Source organism: Narcine bancroftii, chromosome 12 (genome assembly GCF_036971445.1).
Source record: "Narcine bancroftii isolate sNarBan1 chromosome 12, sNarBan1.hap1, whole genome shotgun sequence".
Lineage (NCBI taxonomy): Eukaryota > Metazoa > Chordata > Chondrichthyes > Torpediniformes > Narcinidae > Narcine > Narcine bancroftii.
In genome coordinates, this window is record NC_091480.1 from 93,969,694 (window position 1) to 93,987,853 (window position 18,160).

The 18,160-nt window shown below is 40.2% G+C and overlaps 2 long non-coding RNA genes across 4 annotated transcripts in view; one reads left to right on the forward strand and one right to left on the reverse strand.

The window, feature by feature from the left end:
- LOC138747311 (uncharacterized) overlaps positions 1-18,160 on the reverse strand; it is a 291,147-nt gene that overhangs the window by 231,270 nt on the left and 41,717 nt on the right. For all 3 annotated transcript variants that reach the window (XR_011347428.1, XR_011347426.1, XR_011347427.1), the window contains 2 exons: positions 6,219-6,325; positions 4,548-4,597 (listed from right to left, as the gene is read on the reverse strand). This is a non-coding gene — a long non-coding RNA (uncharacterized lncRNA). The remainder of the gene's footprint in view (positions 1-4,547; positions 4,598-6,218; positions 6,326-18,160) is intronic.
- LOC138747310 (uncharacterized) lies at positions 11,389-12,792 on the forward strand. The gene is made up of 2 exons (XR_011347425.1): positions 11,389-11,713; positions 11,962-12,792. It is a non-coding gene; the product is annotated as an uncharacterized lncRNA (long non-coding RNA).

An 18,160-nucleotide genomic window follows, 5' to 3' on the forward strand; every position in this document is an offset into this window, starting at 1 on the left:
GGCTAGTCTCCAGATGCTTTTATTTTTTTCCCATTACCCTCCAATACATATTGTAATTATTATTGATAGTGAATTTCTACTGCATAGAATTTAACAGCACAGTGGGAAACCATTAGGCAGTTTTAACCTGTAGCAGCTCTTGTAACGAACAAACAGTCTAATTAGTTGATACCCAGTCTGGTCCTTTTTAAAATGCTGCTTTTACAAAGGTATTTTTCCACTCTCTTCAAAGACTGTTTCAAAGATTTATCTTGGGAGAGAGACACACATATACAATATAAATGACGGGTCTTTTAACTCATATTTTCCTTCATGGGAAATGTAAGATGAAAAGAAACTTGACAAAAATATTGTGTTGAGGAAGGTTCCCAGAATCCCAAGTATCCCATCCAACCAATTCAGTCATGCATAGTTGATACAGCAACAAAATCAACACAAAATGGTCAGCAATTGCCTGTTTATTAACTCTTAATCTAGCAGACATCAGCGCCTTTACAAATAAACATTAGCATGATGGAATTTTCCAATGTTTCAGGCATGATAGTTTCAATTTCTCATTTCAGTTTTGAGATCCAACCTAATTAGTTTGTTAATCCAATAATGGTTGAATAGAAGTATTTAATACTTCTGGGAAAACTGTCTGGTTAAAGATCCATGTTATTGTAGAACATGAATCCAATCTGGGTTTTTTTTTGATTAATACCAAAAACAAGATGTGTATGTACAAGGTCTTCATCCAAAGGCGCAGGAAGTCCCGAAATCCTTTAAATACTCTTAAAGAATTATTTCTACGATGTGGGAAATGCAGAAGCCAACTTAGATGTAGCAGGTTCCCAGAGACTGCAATGAGAAATGGCTAAATAATTTATTTTCATTGTTTGAGGGATAAATGCTGGGAGAGCTCAGCGACATGGGGAAAGGACTTGCACGACCTTGGTTTAATGCTTGATCTAACAGAACTTGCATGAGAAGAGGTTGAGAAAATGTTATATTTAAATTTCTGTGGAGGGTCTTGAACACACAATCTCCTAAGGTTTTAATTGTTAGAGGCCCAAGCGCTGCAAATCTATGAACCAGGGAGCATAGTTTGCACATTTTAGAAAATAAAGAAGAACCAGTAAGTTGTTTTTGAAATAAAATGAATGAAGTTTAACTCCCCATGCCATTCTTCGACTTGAGCCATCCCTTGGGATTGAGGGTTGCTCTGAGGCCAATGTAGAAAGCAGTGGCTCTTCCACATGTATCTGATGGAGAGGGCAGCCAGTTATTGAGGTGGGGCACTCCTTCCACTGGTTTATACAAGGCATCTGTGTTCTTGATACATGGACTCAAGGTTCTCAATACCATCTCAAATGTTTCTTCTCCACTTTGAGCAGACTTGAGCCAGAGGTCACCAGGAGTCAGTGGAGATACTGCATTTCTTCTAAGACTTTGAATACTTCTTTCAATTGTTTCCTCCGTCTAACTAATAATCTCTTCTCGATACAGAATTAGAAATAGGGTGTCTGTTTTGGAAGTCCAGTGTTGGACAAGGTTCAACGGAGAAAGTTTGGTAGAGAACCTTTGTCTTGCTGATGTACCATTCTCTTGTATGTTTCAGTTGACAATAATTTAGAACTCAATCTCTGAATGTGTACAACTACATACTACAGTGGGACTACTGTGGTTCAAAATGACTTGTTTTCATTATTGGCCGAGCAATATTTGCAAAAGCCTCCAGTCTCTTAAACAACAACATAGCTGTTAACACAACACTAATATAGTGACCTGGTTCGATTGCAGCGCTGTCCATAAGGAGTTTGTATGTTCTTCCCATATCTGCGTGGATTTGCCCTGGGTGCTCAGGTTTCCTCCCACCCTTCAAACGTACCAGGGTTGTAGGTTAATTGGGGGTAACTGGACACCAGGGGCGCTTGGGCTGGTAGGTCCCTGTTACAGTGCTGCATGTCTTATTTAAAATCAAAATGGATAATTGATCAGGATCAAAGTTTTTTTCAAAAAAAGGTGGGGTAAAGACAAAACCACTTTTGTTGCAATCATTTTCCAAATCCTTCTAAAGTTTCAATGAAAAATGATAATAAATTATACCTTATCTTCTACTCTTTCAGTGAATGAAGACATAAATCACTTACTCTCAGTCTGGACAAGGCTGGGGGAAAGCAAATATGTGTTTGGCTTTTGCTCAGAGCTAGCACATGTATGATGGAGTAGAGGGCATCCTTCTATGCAGAATAACTATGATGGGCTCTGGCTGATTCATCCGACTATCAGTGGTAACCACAAATTCCAGTAAAAATCACTGCTCATTTTCTGATGGACACAATGAAATGATGCTTTTATAGTTCTATAGAAAGTTTGGAAACATTTATGACAGGAGAAGGAGCAATTAGACCGTGCACACGAACAAACCACATATTTTGCAAACTGCTGCTACTTGGCAAATGAGCCCAGACATCACAAGGGACTTTCTGCAAACATGGCACACATCAAGTTTGTTTGCTCCTTAGTATTTCCTCTGATATAGTTTTTTTTTAAAAATCTAAGTACACTGGTTTGAGGCATTATGGCAAAGTCCTGTCTGTGACACCACCAGCACAAGCTCTGTTCTTGCTGCTACCATCAGGAAAGAGGTATGGGTGCCACAAGACTCACACCACCAAGTTCAGCAACAGCTGAAGCCTCTCGTGAAATTCTACAAGTGTAATGCAGAGAGTATTCTAGCTGGTTGTATGGAGGCTCCAACTCTCAGGACAAGAATAAACTCCAGAGGGTTGTTAACTCAGCCTGCGACATCATGGGCACCAGACTTCATTTCATCGAGGACATCTACAAGAGACGGTGTCTTAAAAAAGCAGCCTCTATCTTCAAAGACCCCCATCACCCAGGTCATGCCCTCTTTACTTTGCTACCATTGGGGAAAAAGGTACAGGAGGATGAAGACGAACACCCAGCGGCAGCAGAACAGATGCTTCCCTGCTGCCATCAGATTCCTGAAGAATCAATGAACCAAAGACACTGCCTTACTTTTCGTGCACTATTTTAAAAAAAATTATTGTTGTGAGGTGGTTTATATGAATGTTTGCTCTATGACGCTGCTATAAAACAGTGAACTTCATGACAATAAATTCTGATTCTGAATTCATATTGAATCTCATTTAGACTCGTGGAAAGGAAAGCTAATTTTACCTTTAACTATTGTGTTTTCATGTAACGTAGCACTGACGTGCTCCATTTGAATTATGGTGGTTAAAGAGCAATTGTAAATGACTATTGGTGAAGTTGGAGGAAAGGACAATTGGAGTGGTGTTGACAGAAATTTGAAAGAAAGCATATCAAAGAGGAATGTGGCAAAAATGGAACTGATTGGATAGGTTTAAGAGTTTGCAGAGAGTCAACAGACCAAATAGTCTCTTCCTACATTGTGAGAAAATATGGAATGTACAAAATAATCAAATGGGCTGTCAGCACTGGTTATGTAATCAGTTTAGTACCGTGTGGCCAACTGGTCATATTCTTCTGCAAAAGTCTGAAGGATTTCAAAATATCTTTTTTTTGCATTCAACAAACACACGAGTTACAAAAGATTAGCCAGGGCATCAAAGGTTTTGGGGAGAAGGTTGAGCAGGGACTCGGAGTGGGATAGTAGATCAGCTTATGATTAAATAGCAGGGCAAATTTGATGAGCTGAATAGCCTATTTCTGCTCCTATTATATAATGGTCTTCGTGTTCAAAAGGGTTAAAGTTCTTTGCCACTTGAAGAATTCTGCAATTCATTTGATGTAACCCACTGTTGTTCTTTTACACATTACCTTGACAACATGCATGCATAGGGAAAGAATTCTGACTGATTTAACCAACAGCTGTACAGATATGCATACCATCTGATTTGCCCTTCAAACATAATTACATCCACTCAGCCAGAATTGGCCCTACTCAATTCTGGATTGCTGCAATACATTGACTTGAAATTCCATACATATTAATTCACCTGCTGAAGGTGGTAAGTGTGGTGTTATGCATGTCTTGGCAATAACATGAGCTTATCACTTTCACTTTCTCATTAACTTGTAAAGTGCAAGGTGGTTTTGAAAGGCTTTGTGTCCTATCAATCAAGGTGCCAATCACTCAACAGCGAGAAGCTTTGTATCTTCTTTCAAAGCATAAAAAGCAAGCACACTTAAGGGAAATTCACTCTCAGTGGGAAAGCTATGTACTTAGGGCCTTGACATTCCACCACTTACCTGGATTGCTTTTCAGCTAGCTGAGGATGCACTCATTGACCATTGTAATCCAATGTCTAATAGATTAGAGAGGAGTGCCTCACACATAGAAAAATATGTTCCTTGTCTTTCTGAATGCCCTTGCAATGTTAGAAAGAAAGAGTATTTGATGTACTCTTTAAACCATCCCGCCAAAAATAAAACCTCCCCACAAATAGTTACTACATTTGTGTTGTGATGTAGAAAATGCAACAGCCCTTTGAAATCCTATTGGCATATTGTACATGGAGGAGCAGAAGGTATTAAGGACAAAAATGGAAACTTACCAATTGAATACCTTCATACAGTAAAACCCGGTTATCCGGAATCCAAGCAACTGGCAAAAAAAATTCAGAAAATAAACAGGCAAAAATATGGGGCTCGCCATTAATTTGCCAATCCATGCAACATGCAATCTGAAACAACCAGAAGATTCACTTATCCAGCATTTAATAATCTCCATAGGTGCCAGATACCAGGTTTTTTTTTACTGTACTACGCTCAATATTCACAGGTAGTTTGCATCTATCTTCACGAAGGAAGAAGGTGCTTCCAACATAACCGTGAAAGAGGACATAATTATGGCAGCATATATATTAAAATTGATCATACACGAAAAGTTAGGGTAGCTGGGAGGGGTGTTGTACAAATTTAGTGACCAGGCTTTAATCCTGACATTGGTAGAGTTTCCATGCTCTCTCTCTCTCTCTCTCTCTCTCTCTTGCTCTGCTTGGGTTTCCTCCAGTCCTCCTGTCATATTCGAAGGATGTGAAGATTCGTAGGGTATTAGCAGCTGTACATTTCTCATCATGTGTCAGCGACTGGTATGATTTGGGGAAGTTAATGGGAACGTGGGGAGAATAAAATGAGATTTGTGTAAATCGGTGTTTTGTGGTCAGCATGGACTTGATAGATAAACAACCTGTACAATTGGACTTCACCCACCCTCTTACCACCATCATGAGGACCTGAAGAACAAATCCCTGGATTTCTGAGGAATCCTGGACCAATGGCATCATGAAGAAAACACTTCACCGCCTCTACTTCCTCAGGAGTTTGCAGAGGTTTTGTATGGCATCAGAAACCCTGGCAAATTTTACAGAGGTGTGGTGGAAAGTGTGCTGACCGGCTGTATCACAGTCTGGGGGGACACCAATACCCATAAGCACCAATACCCTTAAGCGAAAGGCCCTCCAAAAGCCCGGGTTATCACAGGCAAAACCTTCCCCTCTATGGAGAACATCAACAGGGAACGCTGCTACCAGAGAGCAGCAGCAATCATCAAAGATCCACACCACCCAGCACACGCTCTGTTCTCGCTGCTGCCATCAGGAAAGTGGAAGAACTGCCACAAGATTTACACCACCGGGTTCAGAAAGCTGCTACCCCTCCACCATCAGACTCCTCAACAACAAACCCAATCAAAGTCGATCTGATTGATTCTTGAGCACTTTATTGATTATCTTTTTTATTCTCTCTGTATTGCACAGTTTGTTTACATTCATTATCTGTTTACAGTTCTTTGTTTACAGTTTATTTTTGCACTACCAATTAGTGGCATTTCTGTCATGCCTGCAGGAAAAAAAATCTCAGGGTAGTACGTGATGTCACGTATGTTCTCTGACAATAAATCTGAAATCTGAATATATAGAAGGAAATTACAAGGGTACTGACTATATTTTAATACTGTTTGGAAGATGACATAGTACCTGAGCACTGGAGAGAGGTGAATCTTGTTCAAAAAAGGAGTAGGGATAGGCTCAGCCAAGACAGGCCAGTTAGTTCAACCTTAAAGTTATGAACAAAATGAAGGTAGTTGCTGGTCCTCCCCACACCCACCATTTTGTTCAGGCGACTGCCTACATTTTACTCACACCTTGATAAAAGGGCTCAAGCCCCAAACATTGTATCTTTGTTACATTGTTTGATCTGCTGAGTTTCTCCAGCATTATTTTTACCTCAGTCATGCTGTCTGCAGACTTTCATGTTTTACACCAAGGTAGTTCAATCCAATCATTGGATCTGGGATTCATTAATTGATGTCTTGGAATCAGTGTGAGTGGATCTGCAAAGCAACATGTGATGTGTTAGAACATAGAACACTACGGCACAGTGCAGGCCCTCCAGCCCTCAATGTTGTCCCAACTTATATATTCCTAAAGTATTAAACCCTCCCTACCTTGTAACCCACCACTTTTTCTCCATCCATATGTTCATCTGTCAGATCATTGAAGATCTCACAGAAGTGTACAGAGGGTCATTTAACTGTGTCAAGATCTTTGCGGGTTTCACCTTTCAATATTTATAATTAGTCAACGTAGAACACTGATGAATGCAATTTCTAGGTTTAAGTGCTGTCCATGTAACATTAGCTCAAAGAAATGCACATGAACAGGAATGGTCTTGATAAAGCGTCCCAATCCAAAATGTTGACTGTCTATGTCTCTCCATGGATGCTGACTGACCTGTTGAGTCTTCCAGCTTCTCTTTTATTTCTTTAAAGGAACCTGCAATATCCTATCCTTTAAGGAAATCAAGTGACCCTTTGCTGTTGACGTTAAGTACTAACAAAATATAAGCAGCTACAGATGAAATCTAGAGTAATGCAGTAGCAAATACACATTATATTTTCCCATATTTTCAGATGCTAGTGTGGTCACCAGCTACCATTTATATTCCCATTCCATGTTTCGCAATCAGTATTATTTATTAAACCAATCCATGTGAATAGAAGAAAAATAGAGAGTTATGGGTGTAAGGTAGGAAAGTTTGAGTAAGTTTCTATCAGTCAGCACAAGATTGTGGGCTGAAGGGCTTGTTCTGTGCTGTAATCTTGTATTACATTGATTTTCGGATCATTGTTGAGAATGGCTTTCACTAAGAAACAACGTAGTGGAGAGAAAATAATGTTTTTTTCCCCAGTTCTGGGCAATGAAGATTTTGCTTCCTGAAAACTTCTGGGTATGTTTTATGGATTTTGGGCTGCTGATCACAAAAATCATGTACACTTTTTTTAGATACAACAACTTTTTATAATATTACTGTAATATAATTTGTTTAATTGAGACTGTGGGGTGATCGAAATGTAACATTTAAAAAAAACTTTTAATATGTTCTTATGCATTTTGCATATTTTGATGTGGAACATCAATTTCAATAAATACATTGAAAAAGTAAAAAGATATAATCCATTTTTGTGATTTCTGGTCAAATGTTTAGTCTACTTCATGCATATAAAACCATGAAGAGCAACATGTCATTGAAAGTTCATTTTCTTCAATCGCACGTCGTCTTCTTCCCTGCTAATCTTGGTGTAGTCAGTGACAAACATGGCGAAAGGTTTTACCAGGACATTGGAATAGCAGATCAGGACAACTGGAATCCAACAATGCTGGCTGACTATGGTTGGACACTGACAAGAGAGGCATCAGATTCTGAGTACAAACAAAAATTAGAGGCAAATATCTTTAGGTCAGTTGAATGAACGCAATGTGTCAACGTCATCATGCGATTAAACCGTACTAAATTCAACAAAAGTTAATTTAATGTTTATCCGACTTCCTACGTGATACAGCAAATCTGAAGTTATCTTTGTGTTCATCTTAAAGTTGTCTATCACAATCCCCAATTTTTATGCAGAAAGTAAAATTTATTGTCCACTGTTACAATCTGCATAGGAATAGATCAGACTCAGCACGAGTAAAGTCTCCAGATTTCAGTGTGCCATGGAAACATAAATTTGCTGTGTATTGAATCATTGTAACTGGTCTTAATGATGAAGCATAAATTTGCACCATCAGATGGCAAGGATGATAAAACCTAACATCTTGTTTTGATGACTCTCTGCTTTCAGAGCTCCTTCCTTATTCCCGAATGCATGTTGATGAAGACTTGCATCTTCACCAGCTGTTGGTGAAGGTCAACTGAGGTACTAAAAATAACAGGTTATCTTAAGATCAATAACAGCACCAAAACGATTTCATTGCTTGTTGATCTTTAGGTAGAATCAGCAACAAATGGCACCACTAGGGTTGGCGACACCTAATACAGTAACTCATGGTGTCAGCACCCCTCTCCCTCCATGGACCTCCTCCCTCCCGTATCAAACAATACAGAATCCTTAGTGATGTTTTTGCATTAATATTGCTCGTAAATCATAATTCCCGTATATCACAGAATGCAATGGCAATAATAGTGAGATAAACAACTAGCAAAATTAAAATTACACTTTTAAATTACAATATCATACGCACAGCCTAAATGTATTTACATTTACTTGGTTTCACATGGTTAAAGTGAAAATTCGATTTAAAAAATACATTATTAGATATAATATTATTACTGAGGTAACCTTTTTTGATTTTTCTCCTTCTTTTCCTTTAACTACCGCTTCATTCTCAAAAAGGTTATTGATATCAGTTCACAAATACTAATGACCACAATGTTGCAGCTAAAACTCCAGAAAATTTGCCAAAAGCAGCCACTATAAAAACACCAGCAGCAATGAAAACAACAGCACATGCTTATAGCGTGTGTAGATGAAACCACGTGATTCGAACATCATTGTAATTGGGTAATAATGACAGCTCTGTCCGGAGGGCATTAGAAGGTTCAAACAGTAAATGAGTGTGGTGTTTTACTCTTGTAGGTATAGTGATACATGTAAACTGGGCTTACGAAAAATGTTTCTGATGTTATCACTAACTACAGGGATATTTTTAATTAAAAAAATAATAAATTTCTGCTGAAACACTGCACAAAAATTTTATAGACAGTCATTTTGGTGTTTCCCTCTTGATGGTGTCACCCGCTGTGGTCTGCACACCACCACCCCCCCCCCCCTTCTATTGCTAACGATCAGCAATAGAGACTGATAATCAATTATTGTATTCAACAATTTACAGCAACTATTGTTATAAGTCTGAGATCTACCCAATGTCACCTCCAAGCTTGTTGTAGACAATCACCCTATGCTTCCTTTCTCTTGGAGCCATACAGCAGAGGAACAAGGTCATCCAGTCCGTATTGGCCATCCACCACCTATTTACAGTAATTCTACCTCTATCCATTTTTATACCTTAAAGATTTTTAGGTTTAGACATACAGCACCATAACAAGCCCTTTCAGCCCCTGAGCATGTGATGCCTAATTACGGCGAGTTGTTTAGAATGGTGGGAGGAAATCAAAGCCCCCAGGGAAATCCCACGCAGACATGGGGCGAATGTACAACACTCCCTACAGACAGTGTGGGATTCAAACCCCGGTCCCAATCGCTGGTGCTATAACCATATTGTGCTAACCGCCACGCCAACCGTGCCGCCATATGCAGAATTTTGGTAGTGAAAGCTAGATTATGGGAAAAACCATCAAATTGAAATGACCATTTAGCAGTTAGCATACCTGGTTAGCGCCTGTGCCTGGGTTCGAATCCGACACTGACTGTATTGAGTTCTACCTGGGTTTCATCTGGGTGCTCTAGCTTCCTCCTATCCTTCAAGAATTTTACGGAGGATGTAGGTTTATTGGGATATTTGGGCCAGAAAAGGCTGTTATCGGGCTGTGCGCCTGGGGAAAAAAAATGGAAGCAGAAGGCAGAACCTTTGCTAAATGATGTGTGCATAAGATGCCACAGTCCCAATACACCAATAGAGCACAGCAATATGTACGACAAGGGAGGGCTTTGGTCAGTGCTGTGTGGGTTCGGTAGAGCAAGATGTGAAAACTTAGAAATTGGATGCATTTGCACTCAGTTTTTAACACCTGGAACGTCTGTTCATAATTCATCGTAACATGTCCAGTTGCATAACTCTTGAGTTTACAAGTTATTCACTGCACATTCCATCTTGTACTAACACAAATTGGAATTTTTGAGTACAACCTTTGATTTTAAATTTCACAACAATCTTCTTCTCACAATGTCCCAATTAATAAATAAAAATAATTATATACCAATCCTACTACCATTTCCCTTACACAAATCCTTCCTCTCCTATTTCACATGGACAACAGCCTCATTGTGAGTGGACTGACTTTCATCAAGAGACCCATTGTTTCTTTCCTTAACCCTTCCCTCTCTTTTTTGCACATGCCCCTTAGCTGAGAGTTGCTATTAGTTTCACAGCAGCCTTACCTTGAGCATAAAATCTCCAATGAGCTCTGAGGTGCTTACCTGGGCTCCCAAACTGCAGGCAATGAGGCTTCAATCTCAATTTCCCTGTCCCTCACATCACCTCACCAGCTCAAGTCAGGATGTCGATAAATGAGTGTAGCTGTGAATGTTCAGGCTCATGTATAATAGGGAGGAAGAATAGATTGCAACTCAGAATTAGAATTTATTGTTATGAACAAGTCACCAAATTCGGTGAATTGCAGCAGCGACATAGAGCAAACATTCATATTATAACCACCTTACAACAATATATTTTTAAAAAATGATAGTGTACAAAAAGTAAGCCAGAGTCTTTGGTTCATTGATTATCCAGGAATCTGATTACAGTGGGGAAGAAGCTGTCCTTATGCTGCTGAGTGCCTGTCCTTAGGCTCCTGTACCTTTTTCCCGATGGTAGGAGAGTGAAGAAAGTGATGGGGGTCTTTTTAAGACCCCCCTCCTCATGTGGATGTCCTTGATAGAGTGGAGTCTGGTGCCTATGATATCACAGACCAAGTTAACAACACTCTTGAGTTTTGCCTTGTCTTGAGATTTGGCGCCCCCACATCAGACAGTGATGCAACCCGCCAGGATGCTCTCTGCAGTACACCCATATAAGTTTTTGAGAGTCTTCAATGACATATCGAATCTCCTCAGTCACCTCACAAAGTATAGCTGGCGGGCCTTCTTTGTGATTGCATCAACATGGAGGCTCCAGGACAGATCCTCTGAGATGCTGACACCCAGGCATTTGAAGTTCTTGAAGCTCTCCACTACTGAGCCCTCGTTGAGGACTGGGTCATGTTCCCCAACTGCCTCCTGAAGTCCACAATCACCTCCTTGGTTTTGCTAACATTGTGTACAAGGTGGTTGTTGTGACACCACTCAACGAGCTGATCTATCTCCCTCCTGAACACTTCCTCATTGCCGTTTGTGATGCTGTTGACAACTGTGGTGTCATCAGTAGCCTTGTAGATCACATTTGAATTGAGCCTGAACACTCAGTCATGGGTGTATGAGTAGAACAGTGGGCTAAGCACGCGTCCTGAGTGCTACCATTAAATAGACTGCCAACAATCACTGCCAAAGCTCACATATGGACAACAACCACTTGAGTGATTAAAAGGGGAACATATCTTGGCAGTGGACCAGCGAGGGGCTCTGAGGCTGAATAACACACAGGCAGCAGGCTGTTGGTGACTCGTGGTCAACCCACTCGTGCCAAGCTGTGGATTACTGGAGACTGGCTGAAGGAGTACCAATTTTCAGAGCCGGGATGCTGGAGGCTTCCTGATCATGTTGGAGGTGAGCATCTGGACCTCTTGTTGTTGAGGGATTGGACGGAAGGCTGTGTGGATGCTGAGGCTGCGGGTGCTGGAGGCAAAGCCATGGATATTCGGTGACTCTGGGGGGTGGGAACTCTCTTTTGCTTCTCTTTCTCTGGCAGTAAGGGGCACTGGGCAACTTTTGCTGATAGCAAATCTTTGCCTGCCTTATGGTAAACTAAAGAAAATTTCTTGTAATATCATATTTTCTGTTTTATTACATGACAGTAAAATAATCTTGAATATCAGCATTCAGCACGAACAATGGCTTCTGTACAGAACTTGGTGAGAAATCTGTGTGCAATGCATGCAATCAAGGAAAATGAGGCACCTTGTTAAGTTCCATCTAGCAAGAAAATTCTTATTCAAGCATTTAACCTGCAGGTACTGTGTTCCTGCATGCACTGTGATTAAAAAAATGATGACTGCTTTCAACACATACATGGACTTTGCACATCAGAAGTTCCACAGAATTGAATCAGAAGTCCATTTTTAAATATACCACTTGGGTGTTCTCTAAAATGCAGGATGACCAAAATGTTCATGTACAATAGTCACAGGAAGGCATGTTAGAAGCACTTATTTTGAGCTGTAAACAGATGTGAAGCATTGTATGCGGAACAATGGCCCTTGCTTTCGAAGCTCGTACATTTAATGCATGTTGGTCATCTCTGCAGGCATTGCCATCTCTGGGTTTTGACTCCTGCCAAACCAAAACATTGAACTGTCAGCCAGCCAACACTAAACAACACGTTACATTTTAAATGATTGGAAACCATCGAGTCCTAATGCAGGTACCCCTATGCAGATACATATTAAAACACCTTGTGAAATAATCAACACTGTTCGTGCCATGAATACAAGATTATTTGGAACGTAAGCTTATCGTTATACCTTTGGTTGGAGATGAATTTATACAGTAACAAACATTTTTGGTTTACAGCAGTGGATTATTTCAACTAAGCACTGAAGAAAATCTTGTGTATAGTCCAAATGTTCACTATTGACTACACTTCTATGTTGACTTCAGTGAAAATACAAGTCAGACGATTTCTGTAATTGCCTCACTAATTGATTCTTGTGCTTTTCACATTTACACCACTCGACGCTTTTTACCCTGCCCTATCACCCCATTTGTCCTTTAACCTTTCTTGCTTTCCTTCCTCTCACAAACTTCAATTTTGCTCAGTTCCTTCCTGGGCCACCTTCTCAGCATCTTACTGAGTTGCTTTCAACATATCCAAGTTCTGATAAAAACCCACTGAACTGAAATGTTAACTCTATCCCCTTTCACACTTGCCAGTGATGCCAGGAATCGAATGCCAATCGCCCTTTAAAGTGGCAAGTGTGAAAGCAAAATCTGCTCAACGCTGGCATAAGATGATGTCATCTCACGCCGGGGATTGCCAGACTCGACCCCTAGTACAATCCCCGGTGTCTGCAGATGCCGGCATTGAGATCAGGCAAGTGTGAAATGGGTAGCAACATTGCAGGCACTTCCGATTGAAGGTAGAACAGACCAAACGCTGGGGATAAACCCTTGCAAGTGTGAAAGCGTTCAGTGTCCTTGTTAGGAATAATCTAGTGTGAAAGACTAAACCCCCATTCCTATCCCAGGACACTGAATGGCTGATTTACTGGGATGCAGTTTTTCTCTCCATAGATCCAGTGTGACTTGATTAATATTTCCAATACCACCAGTGTTTATGACAGATGTACAAAACCCACGATATTTTCCTTCTATGTTCTGGTCATCTTTAATGGTTGTGGCCTTACATAGTTTAGAAAATAAAAATAAGGCATGCCATGTGTTTTTATTTTACCAACTTGTATATATGTATCAACAGTATGTTGATAGACAACAGACTCGCCAAGGCAAATAGCGCCTTTGGAAGACTACACAAAAGAGTCTGGAAAAACAACCAACTGAAAAACCTCACAAAGATAAGCGTATACAGAGCCGTTGTCATACCCACACTCCTGTTCGGCTCCGAATCATGGGTCCTCTACCGGCATCACCTACGGCTCCTAGAACGCTTCCACCAGCGTTGTCTCCGCTCCATCCTCAACATTCATTGGAGCGCCTTCATCCCTAACATCGAAGTACTCGAGATGGCAGAGGCCGACAGCATCGAGTCCACGCTGCTGAAGATCCAGCTGCGCTGGGTGGGTCACGTCTCCAGAATGGAGGACCATCGCCTTCCCAAGATCGTGTTATATGGCGAGCTCTCCTCTGGCCACCGTGACAGAGGTGCACCAAAGAAGAGGTACAAGGACTGCCTAAAGAAATCTCTTGGTGCCTGCCACATTGAGGCTGATATCGCCTCAAACCGTACATCTTGGCGCCTCACAGTTCGGCGGGCAGCAACCTCCTTTGAAGAAGACCGCAGAGCCCACCTCACTGACAAAAGACAAAGGAGGAAAAACCCAACACCCAACCCCAACCCACCAATTTTCCCTTGCAACCGCTGCAACTGTGTCTGCCTGTCCCACATTGGACTTGTTGGCCACAAACAAGCCTGCAGCTGACGTGGACATTTACCCCCTCCTTAAATCTTCGTCCGCGAAGCCAAGCCAAAGAAGATGTTGAAGGTAGTATATCTGCATTATAGTATCTGATATTTCAAATAATTTAGCAGGAGGGATAGAGAGATGTAGGACATGATGTATATATTAACAATAGAAAAACTATTAGTTACTATTTGTAAAGAAGGAAGCTTGCTTCGCATTTCAGATGGAAGGCATTTATCAGAATTTAGCTTTCTGTACTTGCATTTATTCACAACTCTGTAGAAAGCGGTTTAGTTTTGCTGTCTCATGACATTAGCAGCATCACACAGTATAGAACTCAGCCCTACAGCCAACCTTCAAGCGCCCGTTTGCACTAATCTCATTTTATTCTCCTCACATTGCTGTCAACTCCCCCCTCTCCCCAGATTCTGCCGTTCAACTCCACACTCAGGGTAATAATTTACCAAATGATTCGACCAACCCACACAATATTGGAGGAGCACACGTACCCACTTGGAGAAAGTACAAACTCCAGGCACGCAGAGGTAAGGATTGAACCTTGGTCATCGTAGTTGCGCCTGACAGTCTGAATCATGGGTCTGGTCATCTTAGATTCCAGATCAGAGAGAAACAGAGGCCTCTCGCTGTCTCATTCTTCAATCTCTTGAGAAATTATTGCCTAATTATACCACACAAAACGTCAGAAAAATCCTCAAACTGGGGTTTAGTTCTATCATTGGGGACTGGTTTGAGGCAAACTGGCTACTTTATATTGTTCTAAAGCTAAGAAATCCCAAGGACACATCCCTATTTGATACAAGATAAAGTTTCTAAACATATCATTTAAAAAATTATAAATTTCTTTGAGCAGTTGTTGCAGTTACGTAGAAAATTTATCCAGAAATCTGATTCAACCTACCAAAACAAAAGAATGGTGAAGTCAAAACAATACGAAAAATTATTTGCAATAATTGCCAGCTAATCGCCTTAGTTGGCCTGCTATGCTTGATTCTCGTTCAAATTATTCTGTACTACAGCCAGTTAAAATTAAAGACTGAATTGTGTTTTGCATCTGAATGTTGAGCAATTCAACACTTTAACAGATGATCTGTTACAATTGCACCATCTGATATGGTGTTAAGAAAGCACTAATGCCCAATGGAGTTTCCTATGTGAAGAATTTAATTACCTTTCTAAGGCAGCATTTTATGTATGTAATTGAATAATATGTACTAATCCATTAATGGGTATGCAAGCCTTTTTGAAAACAAAGGACCTTAAGCTTGTAAATCACTGCACTAATCACTATTGCAATTCACTTTCTTGCAGTACGATAACTGTAAATATGTATTACCTATCTCATCTATTTCTTGCCACTTTATTTAATTCAGTAAGTTCACTATTACAGATTTTCTTTATCAGTACTTGTTCAGCTGCAGCAATAATTCTGGGCATAAATAGATTGTAAAAAAAATTTAACAATAAACTCAAAATGGAAGATCGGATTATTATTTCAATGGTAACCGATTGCAGCATGCTGCTTGCTGTACAGAAGGATGGGAGTGCTTGTACATGAATTGCAAAAGATTGGTTTGCAGGTGCAGGAGGCTATCAAGAAGGCAAATGGGATGTTGGCCTTCCTTGCTAGAGGGATTTAATTTAGGAGCAGGGAGGTTATGCTGTCCATGAACAAGGTACTGGTGAGGCCACATCTGGAGAACTACATGCAGTTCCGGTCTCCTTACTTGATGAAGGATATACTGGCTTTGGAGGCGATGCAGTTGATCCCAGAGTTAGCCTATGAAGAGAGATCGGGTCATCTGGAACTGAACTCGCTGGAATTTATATTCATGAGAGAGAATCTTATAGAAATATATATGAAAGGCATGGATAAAAAGTTTCCATTGGTGGAGAGACTAGAACTAGGGGACGTAGCCTCAAGATTCAAGGTAGTAGATTTAGGACAGAGATGAGGAGGAACTGGTTTTCCCAGAGAATGGTGTGGAATTCTCTGCTCATTGAAGCAGTGAAGGCTACTCCGTAAATATATTTAAAACAAGGACGGATAGATTTTTACATAGATGGGGAATTACGGGATATGGGGAAAAGGCAGGTAAGTGGAGATGAGCCTACATCAGATCAGCCACGATCAGACTGAATGGTGGAGCGGGCTCAATGGGCCGGATGGCCGACTCCTGCTCTTATTTCTTATGTTCATTATCAATAGATGATGACCCCTTGTCACCTCGTGTTTTAATTAACACTCTGTCCCTCACTCCCATCCAAACTCTTTATGTTCACACATTACAACCAAAGTAAATGTTGATTAAGTAAGTAAATTTGATCTGCATGAATTCCACAGCTGCTTCAAACCCCTGATCTAAATCATTCTTTTCATTTACCATCTGAAGTACAATCTCAATGCAGCTGAACAGTGTATTTTCAATTGGTTTCTAAGGAAACTGAGCAATACTTTAAAGATAACGGGATAAACATGTCAGGAAATGCAAGCAGATTGGATCAGGATGAGGCTATCAAGAAGGCAGCAATAATTACTGTAATCTTTCTTTATTGCAGCCACAGCCTCCCAAGAACAAGGTGAGAGTGGAGACCCTGCTTGGAGGAGAATAGTGTCCATTTTTGTTCTCAGTCTTTTGTGGGACACAGGGTTCCACGGCAAACCTTTTGCATCAAGACATAAAAAAATGTGAAATAAAAGAACAAAGCAAATTTTTTCATGAGAATTGTCACTGCACAAACAAAAATATTGGAAGACATAAATGTTCACAAGAACATGGATATATAATGGACATTAAAACAGCAATTGAGAACCCAGCAAAGTTTCAAAACAGAATTTGCAAGGTGTAGAGAATAGCAGAGAAATGTGTTGGAACAAGTTGGTTGAAGAGGTAAACATCCATTCTAAGCATTAGAATAACTTCCTCAAAGCAGCAGTGCACAGTGGTTCTTTACAGAATAATGTGCATTCTAACAATACGTTCTCCAACAAAGGAAGTCAAGTTAGGAAGTCAATAAATTACCACTGAGTTGAAATTTTGCTCAGCTTACATTATGGTTTGGGAGGCAGATTCTATTTTATTCCCAACATGGTGCGCTCAAGGCGAATGATCCTTGTGGATCATTACTGATCATTTTTAAAAGGGCAGTAGGGTGCACGATGTTAACTGTTGTCAGAGGTTTGTTGAGTGAGCAAGTTGTGATGTCAATCATCATTCAGCACTCATTTGTTACAGCAATGAATGAACCAAATGATGCACATCTTAACCCATTCAGGAACAAGAGCCCCATTTAATTTCATACAAGGGAATCAATCACTTGTAAGTTATTTGATGATTTCTTTCTACAGAGATTGAATTCAAGTGAAATAGCAATTGGTGTTTCTAGAATTCTTTAAAATATATTTTATTAATTTAATATTTTTTCAAATGGGTAGATCTCTCATTTTTTAAAAAAATATTTTTACTGAGTTTAACATATAAATCCAACATACAAATCATACATAGGAACATAGGAAGTAGGAACAGGAGTAGGCCAAAAATGGCCCATCGATCCTGCTCCGCCATTCAATACGATCATGGCTGATCTAATTTATGACCTAACTCCACCTACCTGCCTTCTCCTCATATCCCCTAATTCCTCTATCATGTAAAAATTTACTTAACTGAATTTTAAATATGTTTAATGAAGCAGCCTCAACCACTTCCCTGGATAGAGAATTCCAAACATTCACTACTCTCTGGGAAAAACTATTTTTCCTCATCTCTGTCCTAAATCTACTTCCCCCCAAATCTTGAGACTGTGTCCTCTTGTTTTAGTTTCCCTGTCCAGCTCAAAAAACCTTCCTATATCTATCCTATCCATACCCTTCATAATCCTATATGTTTCTATAAGATCT